Below are 16,029 nucleotides of genomic sequence, written 5' to 3'. Positions count from 1 at the left end.
AAATCAATCCTGGAATATGTGTGATGAACTTGGGAAAAAACAAATATTCCCTATCTAAGGGGTGTAAGAAACACCAAACATCAACTATACCACACTTCAATAAAAAGGATTGAATAAGCAAAGCTGATTATTAGATAAGTCTAAAATTGGGTCTAGCCAACAGTTAAAATCCCCTCCCATCACCAAAGAATAAAGATTCAGATCCGATAAAAATGAAAAAAAGCATTCAAAGAATCCTGGGTCACCTACATTTGGGACATCCACATTGTCAAATACTATTAACTTATTATCTAGTTTTCCTGAGACTATAACAAAACGTCCAGGAATATCAGACACTACTTTATGTTGGACAAAGGAAACTGTATTATCTATAAGAATCAAAACTCCTCTAGATTTGGCCTGAAAAGAAGAGTGAATTTGCAAAAATTCGTAAACAGCTTCTAGGGGAAAAAACCATAACCCCGCCCACTTCCCAAAGAAAGAAAACCGACCAGTAGAAAGTCGGCATCTACAAGCTACTGAGAACCCCCCAAAAAACCCGGTGATTGCTCCAATTAGTTTCAAGGTTATTTATATTCCAACCTAGACTAAACAAAACCCAGGCAAGAGATTCAGTTCTCGTATATCAAAAATACAGTATTAAAAAATTCGAGAGGAAATTAGTTACAAAGGTTTACCAAAAGTAAAAGATACAATTATTCATATAGATAGACATTGAACATTAATCTTATATCTTCATGGAAAATCAGACTAAGCAATTAGCTTTCAAATTTTAAAAATCTTTGTGCTTCAGCATTCAAATGAAACCATTCGAAGGATCCATCTTTAATGAGATTCTCAGTCAAACTGGGTAGTCAAGGGACGGGTTAAAACCTTTGTTTAAAAAAAAATTCTAACAGAGCTTGTTTAAACTTAGCACACTCCTGCATAACCTCAAGCGAATAACCTTCGAGAATATTAATATTCCACCCTATAACCAGACATGCCCCTTCGACGAGATTTTCAAATTAAAAATTTCTCATTTAATCTTGCATCTTCATGTAAGGAGAAACTAAACAGTTAGCCTTCGGATTTAACCTTCAGATTTTAAAAACTTCTGTGCTTCAACAGTCGAGCCGAACTATTTGAAAGAATTGTTTTTAAGTGTGATTCTGAGTGGGGCTGGGTAGCGAAGGGAAGGCTTGAAACCCGTATTAAAAAGCTCAGACATAACTTCTTCGAATTTAACACATTCCTGCATAACCTCAGGCGAATAATCTTCAACAATTCTAATCTTGCAACCATTATAGTCAATCATGCCTCTTCGACAAGATTCGCGAATTATGAGTTCCTTTGTATTAAATTCATGAAAGCAGATTATTACTGAGCTTGGTTTCTGAGCGTTAGGAGATCTAAACACAGGAGATCTGTGAACTCAATCGATCATAGGCACAGACGTCAAAATCTCCCGAAATAATTCTTGCAAAAAATTTGCAAAAATCTCCCTAGGATGGTTACTTTCAATTAATTCTTCGAGACCCATAACCCATAGGTTGTTCCTTCTACTACTAATTTTTAGGTCGATAATCTTCTGTCTTAACTTTCCATTGGACTTCGATTGCTTTTCACAAAGCTTCTGCAATTCATCCACTTCCGTTTCCAGAGCCAACAAATTTTCCTCATTATTTTTAATACATTTATCATGTTTATTAAGAGTTTGTTGAATAGAGTCCAATATACTATCTATTTGTTTAAATTCAGTGCTGAATTGTTGTAACTTCTCAGAGGCTTCTCGTTTATGACTGCAGCAACTCCATAATAGGATCCAAAGAGGAAGGAAAATCATCCTTTTTAGTACCTCTGGCACTCCTTCCAGCCATAATGAAAGAATATCACACTCAAAAAAAAAGTTTCAATACAGGTTGGAAATAGTAAGATAATTAAAGTTGGAGCAAAGGCAGATTGCTGTTATTCCATCAGCCACCACCAGGAAACATCTATATTTCAAGTTTTTATCGATTTTTTCTGGCCCACCGTCCACTCATTAATACGCGATCCAGCCCACAGAGGCAAAAAGGTTGCCGATGCCTGCACTAGGGGATCATCTATTCTGGATTGGGTATTGTGCAATGGACCAGAATTGTTTAAAGGTAAAAGAACCCTCAGGAGCAAGTGATCATAATATGATCAAATTCACCCTGAAATTTGAGAAGGAATAGCTAAAGTCAAAAGTATCAGTATTACAGTGGAGTAAAGGGAATTACACAGGCATGAGAGAGGAGTTAGCCAGAATTGACTGAATACACTTACAGGAATGACAGCAAAACAGCAATGGCTGGAATTTCTGGAAGCAATGTGGAAGGCACAGGATATATACATCCCAAAGAGGAAGAAGTAACGTCAGCAGAAGGAGAAGATAGCAACGCGCCTCGCGTGCGCAGCTCTCCGGTGAAAATGATATTGTATCTGTTAAATAGGGGCCGTAGCCAATTCTGATTTGATGGAGAATGGACGTGAAAGCACAGAGGAACATCTGGAGAAATTTCTGAAATGCCTGTTCGCTGCTGTCATTACTGTGTGGTCAGGAATCTTTCAGAGGGTAGGCCTCAAAATCCCCGGCCTTGCCTGCTTTTGGCGACCGAGAAGGAGGCCGAATCGTTTGGACAGAGATGGCGCTCAGTACTCGGTGTCGGAGAGCTGATCGGAGCTCGAAGTTTTCGGATGATTCAGAGTCAGATTGTGGTCGACATGGCAGGGAGAGTTTTTCTTCCTTCTCCTGTCTGCTTGAGATGTGGGACTTTTGAGAAACTTTGAACTTTACTGTGCTCACAGACTTCTTCATTAAGTTATGGTATTGTTACACTGTTTGTAACTATATGTTATAATTATGTGGTTTTGTCAGTTTTTCCAGTCTTGGTTTGACCTGTGTTTTGTGATATCACACCGGAGGAAATAATGTATCATTTCTTAATGCATGCATTACTAAATGACAATAAAAGAGGATTACGTGTCTTCATAATCATAAGTATTCTAAAGGAAAGATGACATAACCGTGGCTAACAAGAGAAGTCAAAGCCAAAGAGTGGGCATATAATAAAGGAAGTATTCTAAAGGAAAAATGACACAATTGTGACTAACAAGAGAAGTCAAAGCCAACATAAAAGCCAAAGAGAGGACATATAATAGAGCAAAAATTTGTGGGAAGTTAGAGGATTGGAAACTCTTAAAGACCAACAGAAGGCAACTAAAAAGGTCATTAAGAAGTTAAAGATGGAATACAAAAGTAAACTAGCCAATAATATTAAAGAGGATACCAAAAGTTTCTTCAGATACATGAGTGTAAAAGGGGGCAAGAGTGGATATCGGACCACTGGAAAATGATGCTGGAGAGGTAGTAATGGTGGACAACCAAATGGCAGACCAATTGAATAAGTATTTTGCATCACTCTTCACTGTGGAAGACACCAGTGGTGTGGTGGAAGATCCAGGTGTCAGGGGTTATGAAGTCAACATAACTAGAAAGAATGTTCTTGAGAAACTGAAAGGTTTGAAAGTAGATCAGTCAGCTGGATCAGATGGTGTACACGCCAGGGTTCTGAAAGAGGTGGCTGAAGAGATTGTGAAGGCTTTAGTAATGATCTTTCAAGAATCTCTAGATTTTGGAATGGTTCTGCAAGTCCAGAAAATTGTAAATGTCACTCACTCTTCAAGAAGGGAACGAGGCAGAAAAAAGGAAACTCTCGGCCAATTAGTCTGACCTTAGTGGTTGGGAATATCTTGGAGTTGATTATTAAGGATGAGGTCACAGGGCACTTGGAGGCACCTGATAAAATAGGCCATAGTCAGCCTGGTTTCAAGGGAAAATATTACCTGATAAATCTGTTGGAATTCTTTGAAGAAGTAACTAGCAGAATAGACAAAGGAAAATCAGTTGATGCTGTGTACTTGGATTTTCAGGAGGCCTTTGACTAGGTGCCACACATGAGGCTGCTTAACAAGCAATGAGCCCATGGTATTACAGGAAAGACTCTAGCATGGATAAAGCAGCAGAGTGGGAATAAAGGGAGTCTTTCCTGAATAGCTGCCAGTAACTAGTGTTGTTCCACAGGAGACTGTGTTGGGACTGATACTCTTTACATCATATGTCAATGATTTGGATGATAGAATTGATGGTCTTGTTGTAAAGTTTACAGATGATATGAAGATAGGTGGAGGGGCATGTAGTTTTGAGGTAATAGAGGGGCTATAGCAAGACTTAGACAAATTAAGAGAATGGGCAAAGAAATGGAAGATGGAATACAGTGTCAGGAAGTGTATGGTCATGCACTTTGGTAGAAGAAATAAAAGGGTTGACTATTTTCTAAATGGAAAAAAAATACAAAAAACTGAGGCACAGAGGGACTTGGGAGTCCTTGTGCAGTATTCCCTAAAGGTCAATTTGCAATTTGAGTCTATAGTGAGGAAGGCAAATGCACTATTAGCATTCATTTCAAGAGGACTAGAATATAAAAGCAAGGATGTAATATTGAGGCTAGAACGGAGATGAGGAGGAATTCCTTTAGCCAGAGTGGTGAATCTGTGGAATTCTTTGCCACAGGAAACTATGGAGACCAAGTCTTTATGTATATTTAAGGCAGAGGTTGGTAGGGTCTTGATTAGTCAGGGCATGAAGGGATACAGGGAGAAGGCAGGAGACTGGGGCTGAGAGGAAAATTGAATCAGCCGTGATGAAATGATAGAGCAGACCTGATGAGCCAAATGGCTTAATTCTGCTCCTATAACTTATGGTCTTATCTCTTGATGTCTATGGCATGTTCGTAACATCATTGAAGTCCTATCCCATCCCAGGCACTGTCTGTTCACTCTCCTGCCTTCTGGTAGGAGATATAGAAACATCTTAACCAAGACAGTAAAACTGAAAAATACCTTCTCCCTGAGGCCTGTTGAGCAACTGAATTATGCTACAGCCTGGCTTGCCAATGGCCTTTGAGTGTTATGGACTGTTGAAGACTCTTGTTGCATGTAAAGATGGGAATTTAATTTTTTTAATTAAGTGGTACCTCATGCATTGTAAATCTCTGATTAGCACGGATTGGAGTAGCACCGCAATCTCGTTATCTTGAGCAATGATAATAAAGTTCTACTCTATCAGCACTGCCACTGAATCACACTCAGTGCTGTTCAGGTGGGCAAACCCTGAGCCGCAGTGGAGTGATGCCTCCTTCAGTGTGATGCCATGGACTTAAGAGCTCAACAGTAAAACCCTGACGTTCCACTTCACAGTTTGTCAGTTCTAGTCACACATGTTCATGGACACAGTTGTCTACAGCTTTTTAGACTATGCTGACCAAACATCAGTTCACTGTGTCAGCTTTCCCTCTTGCTGATACCAGTGCTGTCCAGCCCCATGCATAACTAGTGAAGCTGGTCCTCAGTCAGCCTCTTGTCTTTCAATCTGCCTTCCTCTGGCCAAACTACTGGAACCCTGCAACCTTCAGTCTCCAGGTGATGAGCTACGTGTCACAGAATGAAACAAAGGAATTTTTCTCCTTTGAAGTTGCTGGTGAATGCAGCAGGCCAGGCAGCATCTCTAGGAAGAGGTACAGTCGACGTTTCAGGCCGAGACCCTTCGTCAGGACTAACTGAAGGAAGAATGAGTAAGAGATTTGAAAGTGGGAGGGGGAGGGTGAGGGGGAGATCCAAAATGATAGGAGAAGACAGGAGGGGGAGGGATGGAGCCAACAGCTGGACAGGTGATTGGCAAAAGGGATACGAGAGGATCATGGGACAGGAGGCCCAGGGAGAAGAAATCAGACCTAATCAGTTCCCCTCTACCGCCACTCTGCTCCGTCTAGCGGAATTAGTCCTTACTCTTAATAATTTCTCCTTTGGCTCTTCCCACTTCCTCCAAACTAAAGGTGTAGCTATGGGCACCCGCATGGGTCCAAGCTATGCCTGCCTTTTTGTTGGCTTTGTGGAACAATCTATGTTCCAAACCTATTCTGGTATCAGTCCCCCACTTTTCCTTCGCTACATCGATGACTGCATTGGCGCTGCTTCCTGCACGCATGCTGAGCTCGTTGACTTTATTAACTTTGCCTCCAACTTTCACCCTGCCCTCAAGTTTACCTGGTCCATTTCCGACACCTCCCTCCCCTTTCTAGATCTTTCTGTCTCTGTCTCTGGAGACAGCGTATCTACCGATGTCTACTATAAGCCTACTGACTCTCACAGCTATCTGGACTATTCCTCTTCTCATCCTGTCTCTTGCAAAAATGCCATCCCCTTCTCGCAGTTCCTCCATCTCCTCCGCACCTGCTCTCAGGATGAGGCTTTCCATTCCAGGATGAGGGAGATGTCCTCCTTTTTTTAAAGAAAGGGGCTTCCCTTCCTACACCATCAACTCTGCTCTCAAACGCATCTCCCCCATTTCATGTACATCTGCTCTCACTCCATCCTCCCGCCACCCCACTAGGAATAGGGTTCCCCTTGTCCTCACCTACCACCCCACCAGTCTGCGGGTCCAACATATTATTCTCTGTAACTTCCGCCACCTCCAACAGGATCCCACCACTAAGCACATCTTTCCCTCCCCCACCCCTCTGCTTTCTGCAAGGATCTCTCCCTACGTGACTCCCTTGTCCATTCGTCCCCCCCATCTCTCCCCACTGATCTCCCTCCTGGCACTTATCCGTGTAAGCGGAACAAGTGCTACACATGCCCTTACACTTCCTCCCTTACCACCATTCAGGGCCCCAAACAGTCCTTCCAGGTGAGGCAACACTTCACCTGTGAGTCAACTGGGGTGATATACTGCGTCTGGTGCTCCCGCTGTGGCCTTTTATATATTGGTGAGACCCGACGCAGACTGGGAGACCGCTTTGCTGAACATCTACGCTCTGTCCGCCAGAGAAAGCAGGATCTCCCAGTGGTCACACATTTTAATTCCACATCCCATTCCCATTCTGACATGTCTATCCACGGCCTCCTCTACTGTAAAGATGAAGCCACACTCAGGTTGGAGGAACAACACCTTATATTCCGTCTGGGTAGCCTCCAACCTGATGGCATGAACATCGACTTCTCTAACTTCCGCTAAGGCCCCACCTCCCCCTCATACCCCATCCGTTATTAATACACACATTCTTTCTCTCACTCTCCTTTTTCTCCCTCTGTCCCTCTAACTATACACCTTGCCCTTCCTCTGGGTTCCCCCCCTCCCTCTTTTCCTTCTCCCTGGGCCTCCTGTCCCAGATCCTCTCATATCCCTTTTGCCAATCACCTGTCCAGCTCTTGGCTCCATCCCTCCCCCTCCTGTCTTCTCCTATCATTTTGGATCTCCCCCTCACCCTCCCCCTCCCACTTTCAAGTCTCTTACTCATTCTTCCTTCAGTTAGTCCTGACGAAGTGTCCCGGCCTGAAAAGTCGACCGTACCTCTTCCTAGAGATGCTGCCTGGCCTGCTGCATTCACCAGCAACTTTGATGTGTGTTGCTTATAATTTGCTTGCACCTTTTCATCACCTGAGGATCACCAACATTAAAAATATGTTTTCTTACAATTGCAGTTTCTGATATCTTGAAAATTTTGATTTCACGTTATTTAACATTTACGTTAAAGTCGGGGTGAATGTAACACAGATGCCTCACCAGTATTTTATGTCTGTTTCTTACACACACACAGGTGTATAAAATTATGAGAAGCATAGATGGGTAAAGAACCAGTGGCTGTTTCCCATGACTGCTGTCTAGAACTAGAGCACACAGGTTTAAGATGAGAGGAAAGAAGTTTAAAGTGAATCTGAAACACAGAATGAGTAGCCGATATCTGGAAGGAGCTGCTTGGGGATGTGCAACGGGCAGAAACAGTAACGTTTAAGATGCACCTTTGCAGGAAGGCAAGTGGGACTAATATAGACAAGCACATTGGCCAGCTCTCAACCAAAGACTGTACAACGCTATAACATTGTTGAATTAACTGATCTGTACTTAATGAATAAGTCACCTTATTATTAACCTACTCCAGCTTACAGCTCATAAAATATAATTTTAAAGCTTACAGATGTCATCACACTTTATATAGATATTGTCTTCTATTACAAAAAAGCACCATTTATTTCGAAACAGCTTAATTCAAATGTATAAAAAAAAGTTTCCTAAATGCAGTGGATAGCTAAATTTAAATAAAGAGGAAGTGAGTCATTTTCGAGGCCTGTAGTATTTAAGGAACAGTCAGAATGTTTTCAGATTGTAATACTGTATCAGGAAAGCATGGTGCCACCCCAGTTGTCTTTCAGAGTCACATACCAACACATTTGAACATGACACCGAAGTGTATCTGTATATCTGCCTGTATCACAGTCCCCATCTGCAGAGAATACCATGACTCTGTTATTCATCCTCAGCAGGGTCTTAGTTCATGCAGGGACAGGAGTACTAAACACAAGCAGAAAATCAGAGCTGTCTCTCCAGCCAATTCACACTGGTTTTGACTTCTGTATGGAGATCAGATCGATAAATTCAACAATGGCCAAAATTTCCAAGGGCACAAGACAAAATAAGCATAACAAAGCCCTGTATCTTATCACTCATGATTAACACGTAGCGGGAAAGCACTGCCAGTCACAGCTACAAGCAGATGGTTAACGCAGTCCAAGGCAGTGAGCCTTAAATATCAAATTTACTGCCTTTGGACAATGTATATAATATATTGAAATGTTAAAAAATAGTTTTGATTTCCATTGCTGATCCACTACAGCTTTATTTAAGGGGATTCTCCTCAGTAAAACTAACATTTCACAGAAGGAAGAATTGTTCAAACGTTTTGAAGAATAAACCTTGATAATCCAGAACTCTTGGTGGTGGCGGGACAGCAGATTTTCTGAATCACTGGATGTTACTGCAGAAGAAATGTCTGAAGGATGTGCTGGCACAAGAGGGCTTGAGTTGTGAAGAGAGACTGTATAGGCTGGGACAATTTTCCCTGCAGCAAAGGAAGCTGAGATATGACCTTGTAGACATTTATAAGACCACGAGGGGCATCGATAAGGTGGATGGTCACAGTCTTTTTCCCAAGGGTAGGGGAGCCTAAAAGTAGAGACTTAGGTGAAAAGTGAAAAGGGAATCATAAAGGGGATCTGAGGGAGCAAGTTTGTTTAACCCCTCCTCACCCACCTCAGTCAGGAGGAGGTGAGTATATGGAATAGGTTTCCAGAGGAAGTGGTACAGGTGGGTACTATTATAATATTTAAAAAGTATTTGAATACTTAAATAGAATCAAAGGTTTAAAGGAACACAGGCCAAAGACACACATTTAATGTTCTGAATGTGACTGCCTCAGCAAGACATCCTTGTCAGCATGGATGAGTTGGGCCAATTGGTCTATTTCTGTGCTGTGTAACTCTGATAAACCTGATAAAAGCTCAAATTTTTCCAGTCATAATGCCATAAGACCATAAGACATAGGAGGAGAATTAGGCTGTTTGGCCCATCGAGTCTGTTTTGCCATTCCATCATGGCTGATTTAATATCTCTCTCAAAACTATTCTCTTGCCTTCTCCCCATAACCTTTGATGGCCGGAAGTCTTATCAAGAACCTATCAATATCCTTTTTAAATATACCCTATGACTTGGCCTCCATAGTTGTCCGTGGCAATGAATTCAACAGATACTCCACCTTCTGGTCAATAAAAAAACTCCTCATCTCTTTTCTAAATGGACATCCCTCTATTCTCAGGTTGTGCCTTTTGTTCCTAGACTCACCCATTAAAGGAAGCGTTCTCTCCTCATCCACTCTTTCCAGGCCTTTTAATATTCAATAGGTTTCAAAGAGATATCCCCCACCCCCATTCTTCTAAACGCCAGTGAGTACAGGCCCAGAGGCATCAAATGCTCCTCATATGTTAATCTTTCATCCCCAGAACCATTCTTGTGAATCTCCTCTGCACATTGCTTCTTAGAGAAGAGGCCCAAAACTGCTTGAAATACTCCAAGTGAAGCCTGAACAATGCATTATAAAGCCCCAGCGTTATATCCTTGCTCTTAAAATTGTAGTCCTCTTGAAATGAATGCTAACATTGCATTTGACTTCCTTACCACTGACTCAGCCTCCAGGTTAACCATTAGGGAATCGTGCACAAGGACTCCCAAGTCCCTTTGCACCTCTGATTTTGAATTTCCTCTACACTTAAAAAATAGTCTATGCCTTTATTCCTTCTACCAAAGTGCTTGACCATACACTTCCCAACTCTATTTTCCATCTGGCACTTCTTTGCCCCTATCTCCCAATCTATACAAGTCGCTCTGCAGACTCCCTGTTTCCTCAACACTACCTGCCCCTCCACCTATCCTTGTACCATCTGCAAACCTGAACACAAAGACATCAATTCAATCGTCCAAGTCATTGGAAGATGACGTGAAAAGAAGTGGTCCCAATACTGATCCCCGCAGAACACCATCAGTCACCAGTGGCCAACCAGAACAGGCCCCTTTTATTCCCATTCTATGCCTTCTACCAGTTAGATAATCTTCTTTCCATGCGAGTATCTTTCTTGCGATAACACAGGCTCTTAGCTTTCTAAGCGGCTTCAAGTGCAGCAGCTTGTCAAAGGCCTTATGAAAATCCAAGGAAGCAGCGTCCACTGATTCTCCTTTGTCTATCCTGACTTATTTACTCAAAGAGTTCCAACAGGGTCATCAGGCAAGATTTCCCCTTGAGGAAACCATGCTGACTTTGGCTTTCTTTATTGTGTGCCTCCAAGTACCCCAAAACCTCATCCTTAACAATTAACTCCATCATCTTCCCACCTACTAAAGTCAGATTAACTGGCCTATAATTTCCTTTCTTCTGCACCAAACTGTACCCCCCCCAGCCTTCTTGAAGAGTGAAGTGATATTTGCAATTTTCCAGTCCTCCACAACCATGCCAGAAGCTCGTGATTTGTGAAAGATCGAATGCCTCTACAATCTCTTCGGCTACCACTTTCTGAGATGTCATCCATTTAGTCCAGGTTACTTATCTACTTTCAAGTCTTTCAGCTTTCCAAGCACCTTCTCCTTAGAATTTAGCAAGTACACTCAATTTTGCCCCCTAACCCTCTTGAATTCCTGGCATACTGTTAGTGCTTTCCACAGTGAAGACTGATGCAAAATACTTAAATCATCCACTATTTCTTTGTTCCCCATTACTACTTCTCCGGCAGTCTAATATCCACTCTTATGTCTCTTTTGCTATTTATAGATCTGTAAAAACTGTTGGTATCCTCTTGTATATTATTGGCTAGTTTACTTTCTTTTTTCATCTTTTCTCTCCTTGTGACTTTTTTTATAGTCTCTGTTGGTTTTTAGAAGCTTCCCAATACTTCAATTTTCCACAATTTTTTACTGTATTATATGCCCTCCCTTTTCCTTTTATGCCATCTATGACTTCCCTTGTCAACCTCATCCTGCCCTTAGAATACTTTGGGATGTATCTATCCTGTACCTTCCAAACTGCCCCCAAGCAATCCAGCCATCGCTGCTCTGTCATCATCCCTAATAGTGTCCTCTTTCAGTCAACTTTGACCAGCTCCTCCCTCATTCCTCTGTAATTCCTTTTACTGCACTGTAATACTGATACATCTGACTTTATCTTCTCCATCTCAAACTGCAGGGTGAATTCTAGCATATTATGGTTGCTGCCTCATAAGTGTACCTTTACCTTAATCTCCCGAATCAAATCTGGTTCATTACACACACCCAATCCAGAATTACCCTCCCCCTAGCTGCTCAACCACAAGCTGCTCTAAAAAGCCATCTCACACGCATTCTACAAATTCCCTCTCTTGGAATCCAGCACCAACTTGACTTTCCCAACCTATCTGCAGTTCCTCATGACTATCACAATTATTGCCCCTTTTACATGTCTTTCCCTCTAATGCCTTTTCCTGAAGGTTGTGAGTTTGAGCCCCAGCCGAGGCAACATGTTGTGTCCTTGAGCAAGGCACTTAATCACACATTGCTCTGCGACGACACTGGTGCCAAGCTGTATGGGTCCTAATGCCCTTCCCTTGGACAACATTGGTGTCATGGAGAGGGGAGACTTGCAACATGGGCAACTGCTGGTCTTCCATACAACCTTGCCCAGGCCTGCACCCTGGAGAGTGAAGACTTTCCAGGCACAGATCCATGGTCTCACAAGACTAATGGATGCCTTTACTTTTACTTGCCCTCTCGTGTTGTAATTTATATCCCAATCCTGGCTATTATTTGGAGCCCTGTATATAAGTCCCATCAGGGTCTTTTACCCTTGTAGCTTCTTAAATCTACCCACAAGGATTCTACATTTTCCAATCCTATGTCACCACTTTCTAAGGATTTGATTTTTTTTTTGTTTATCAGCAGAACCAGCTCTACTTGCCTATCTGGCATTTTAATACAATATGTATCCTTGGATGTTAGGCTCCCAACTATGATCCTCTTTCAGTCTTGACTCAGTGATGCCCACAATGTCATACACACCAATCTCTAACTGCACTACAAAATAATCTACCTTATGTAGTTATAAAGCACATTGAAGAAATGGGCTCTTCAATCCATCAAACTGTTATTCTGCTCAGTCCAATTGACCTGCACCCAGTCCATAGACCTCCTTATCCTTCCCATCCCTGCACCTATCCAAGCTTGTCTTGAATGTTGCAATCATATCCCATTCATTACTTCCACTGGTAGCTCACGCCACACTCACTCCACCCTTTGAATGAAGAGGTTTCCCCCCTCTGTTCATTTTAAATATTTCACCTTTTACCTTTAACCCATGACTTCTAGTTGGATTCTCACCCAACCTCAGTGGAAGAAACCTGCTTGCATTCACCCTATCTGTGCCCCTCATATTTGTATACCTCTATCAAATCTCTCCTCATTCTCCCACACTGCAGGGAAAATGCCCTAACCTATTCATCCTTTTGCTATAACTTGGGTCGTCAGCACCTGTAGGAGGTGGCCATAACTGCACATCATACTCCAATTGGAGGTGGCCTCTCCACTGTCATATGCAACTTTGGCATAACATCCAACTCCAGACGATAGCTCCAGCCACAAACCTCACCACATTGCCAGCCACTGGATGTCCTGCCCAGCTGAAAATGCACACCCAGACCATGTGTCCGAACGCACACCACACCAGACTTTCTGCTCACATTCCCAACTAATGGCTGAGCAGGTGCCAGGTTACTAGGATTTCTAAACAATCGGATGCTCGGTTATCGGAATTTTAGTAGGTGGCTTTCAACTTTAAATGTAGTTTCATGACAATCTGCAAAACTGGAGTGGACAACTTTGAGAAATTTTAGGAGTATCCCAATACAAGCTTTAACTTGTAATCCTTAAATCTTATAACACAGCCAACACTTCTCTCCTTCACTGAACCATGAGACAAGCACAAGAATGTAGATGGGATTTCTACAACACCACACACTGCAAATTACCCACAGTGACCAGCACCCATCCCAGGAGATCCACATTTATTTATTACTACCATGGGAAACCCCTGAATTTCCCCACAGCTCGACACCATGCCGGTGGAAGAGGGGGAAATTACCCTGAACTTCAATAACCATCCTTGCATTGCCTTTTGATGGTAATCAAGTATCACTAAAATCTTGCTAAACAAATTAAAAAAGATCAAACAATTCCAGGCTTATCACTTTAGAAAGCTAAACATTGCTAAAAGACTGGCAGTCACAATCAACTTTACATATCATTGGGAATTCGCACACTAGTCATTAGGAAATTGTTTATATTTAAGGAATATCATGACCCGTGCTTGACTATCGCAGTTTAGAAAAAGTCTGAAATTAGTTAAATTGAGATACCATTAATTAGTCTAAACTGATAACACTGATTGCTTGTGAGTGAATGTGTATAAAGAGAAATAGGCCCTAGCCTGGTTTATAGGAACACATCTATCACATATTGTATTCAGTGAAACAAAACAATATTAAATCTGTTCAAGGCTTAATTTCTGATAATAATTCAGCCCTTTTCAAAAAGCCCAAATCAAAATAGAATCAACAAATCTTTTCTCTTGCCCTACAAATTTAAAACATAATGGTAATTAAGTTTTAATTCCAAACCAAAACCTAAACCAGCACATCAGTGCAGTCCTGAAAAAAAGCTGCATGGCATGAAACGTGGGCCCTCCCTATCCAACTCTTAAATCAATATGGAAGGCAGAAGAATCGTGGCCATGTTTCAGTTATCCTGGTGCGTTGGAGGGAGGCCATTCTACCCACGATTCTATACCGACTATCAGAACAATGTCTTCTATCCCATTCCTCCACTCATTCGCCCTGTAGTTGACTCCCTCTCACAGACTAAGAACCCACCTACGACAAGCAATTAACCTTCTAACCGGCACATCTTTGGAATGTGGGCAGAAACCAAACCAGCCAGAGGAAGCATACGCAGTCACAGGCAGGAAATGCAAACTCCACGCAGTAAGCAGCCAAGGTCAGGATCGCAGCCAGGCCCCTGGAGCTGTGAGGGAGCAGCACTACCTGCCATGCCAGCATTCTGACCAGAGTCCAGCTTAATTCCTTTTCAGTCCCTGATGTTTTCTCTCCCAGAGCCCAAAAGTTATTTCACTTCATATGCCTGTCCAACGTTACAACAGTGACAATACTTCAAAATGTAGTTACTTGATCATCAGAATGTACTTGGGTCAAGAAAACCACAATTTGATCCACCTTCAGCACTGAAAGTCTTTAAGCAACCTTTGCTAAAAACTGGTGAATTATATATCTTTGAGAAACATTTGCAAATTGAGCTTATAGTAACACAGATATTTTTGTTCCCATAATTTTAATACATCAGCATAATTTCTTCTTAAAGTAGCTAACTTTATAACTAATAACACTATATTTCCTCACCAATATGACAAAAAATTCATTCCATATCCCTCAATATTTTGATAAAGTTATTAGTATTGGTTTATGATTGTCAAATATACCAAGATATAATGAAATGCTTTTGTGTTACATACAGACAGATCATTCCATACATAAGTACATCAAAATAGTGAAAAGGATAAGAGGCCACAGGATACTGTTTCAGAGGAAGTACAGTGCAGCTAGATCAATGAAGTGTAAGGCCATGACAAGGTACAGTAGATTGGAAGATCAAGCATTCATTGTTTAGCCTTTTAAAGATTCCTGTAAAATTATTCTGTTTTGGGAAAATTCAGGAATGGGGAAGTTGTAACGGGGGAGCAATATCCTTGCAGGTAGGTTTGCTAGCATGGTTGGGGAGGGTTTAAACTAATTTGCAAGGGGGGTGGGACACAGCGATAGAGCAGTGGAAGGAGTGCATGGAGTAAAACCAGATCTTACGTATAAAGAGGCTTTGAGGAAAGAGAAGCTGAATAAAGGGTGTAAAGGTAGTAAGGTAGAAGGGCTAAAGTGCATGTACTTTGATGCAAGAAGCATCAGGAACAAAGGTGATGAACTGAGAGCTTGGATACATACATGGAATTATGATGTAGTGGCCATTACAGAGACTTGGCTGGCACCAGGGCAGGAATGGATTCTCAATATTCCTGGATTTCAGTGCTTTAAAAGGGATAGAGAGGGAGGTAAAAGGGGAGGAGGGGTGGCATTACTGGTCAGGGATACTATTACAGCTACAGAAAGGGTGGGTAATGTAGCAGGATCCTCTTTTGAGTCAATATGGGTAGAAGTCAGGAACAGGAAGGGAGCAGTTACTCTATTGGGAGTATTCTACAGGCCTCCTGGTAGCAGCAGAGATACCAATGAGCAGATTGGGAGGCAGATTTTGGAAAGGTGCAAAAATAATAGGGTTGTTATCATGGGTGACTTCAACTTCCCTAATATTGATTGGCACCTGATGAGTTCCAAGGATTTAGACGGGGCAGAATTTGTTGAGTGCATCCAGGACGGATTCCTGTCACAGTGTGTTGATAGGTCAACTAGGGGGAATGCCATACTAGATCTAGTATTAGGTAACGAACCGGGTCAGGTCACAGATCTCTCAGTGGGTGAGCATCAGGGGGACAGTGA

This window comes from Mobula birostris, chromosome 3 (genome assembly GCF_030028105.1).
Source record: "Mobula birostris isolate sMobBir1 chromosome 3, sMobBir1.hap1, whole genome shotgun sequence".
In the NCBI taxonomy this organism is placed as follows: Eukaryota; Metazoa; Chordata; class Chondrichthyes; order Myliobatiformes; family Myliobatidae; genus Mobula; species Mobula birostris.
This window is presented reverse-complemented; position numbering follows the sequence as displayed.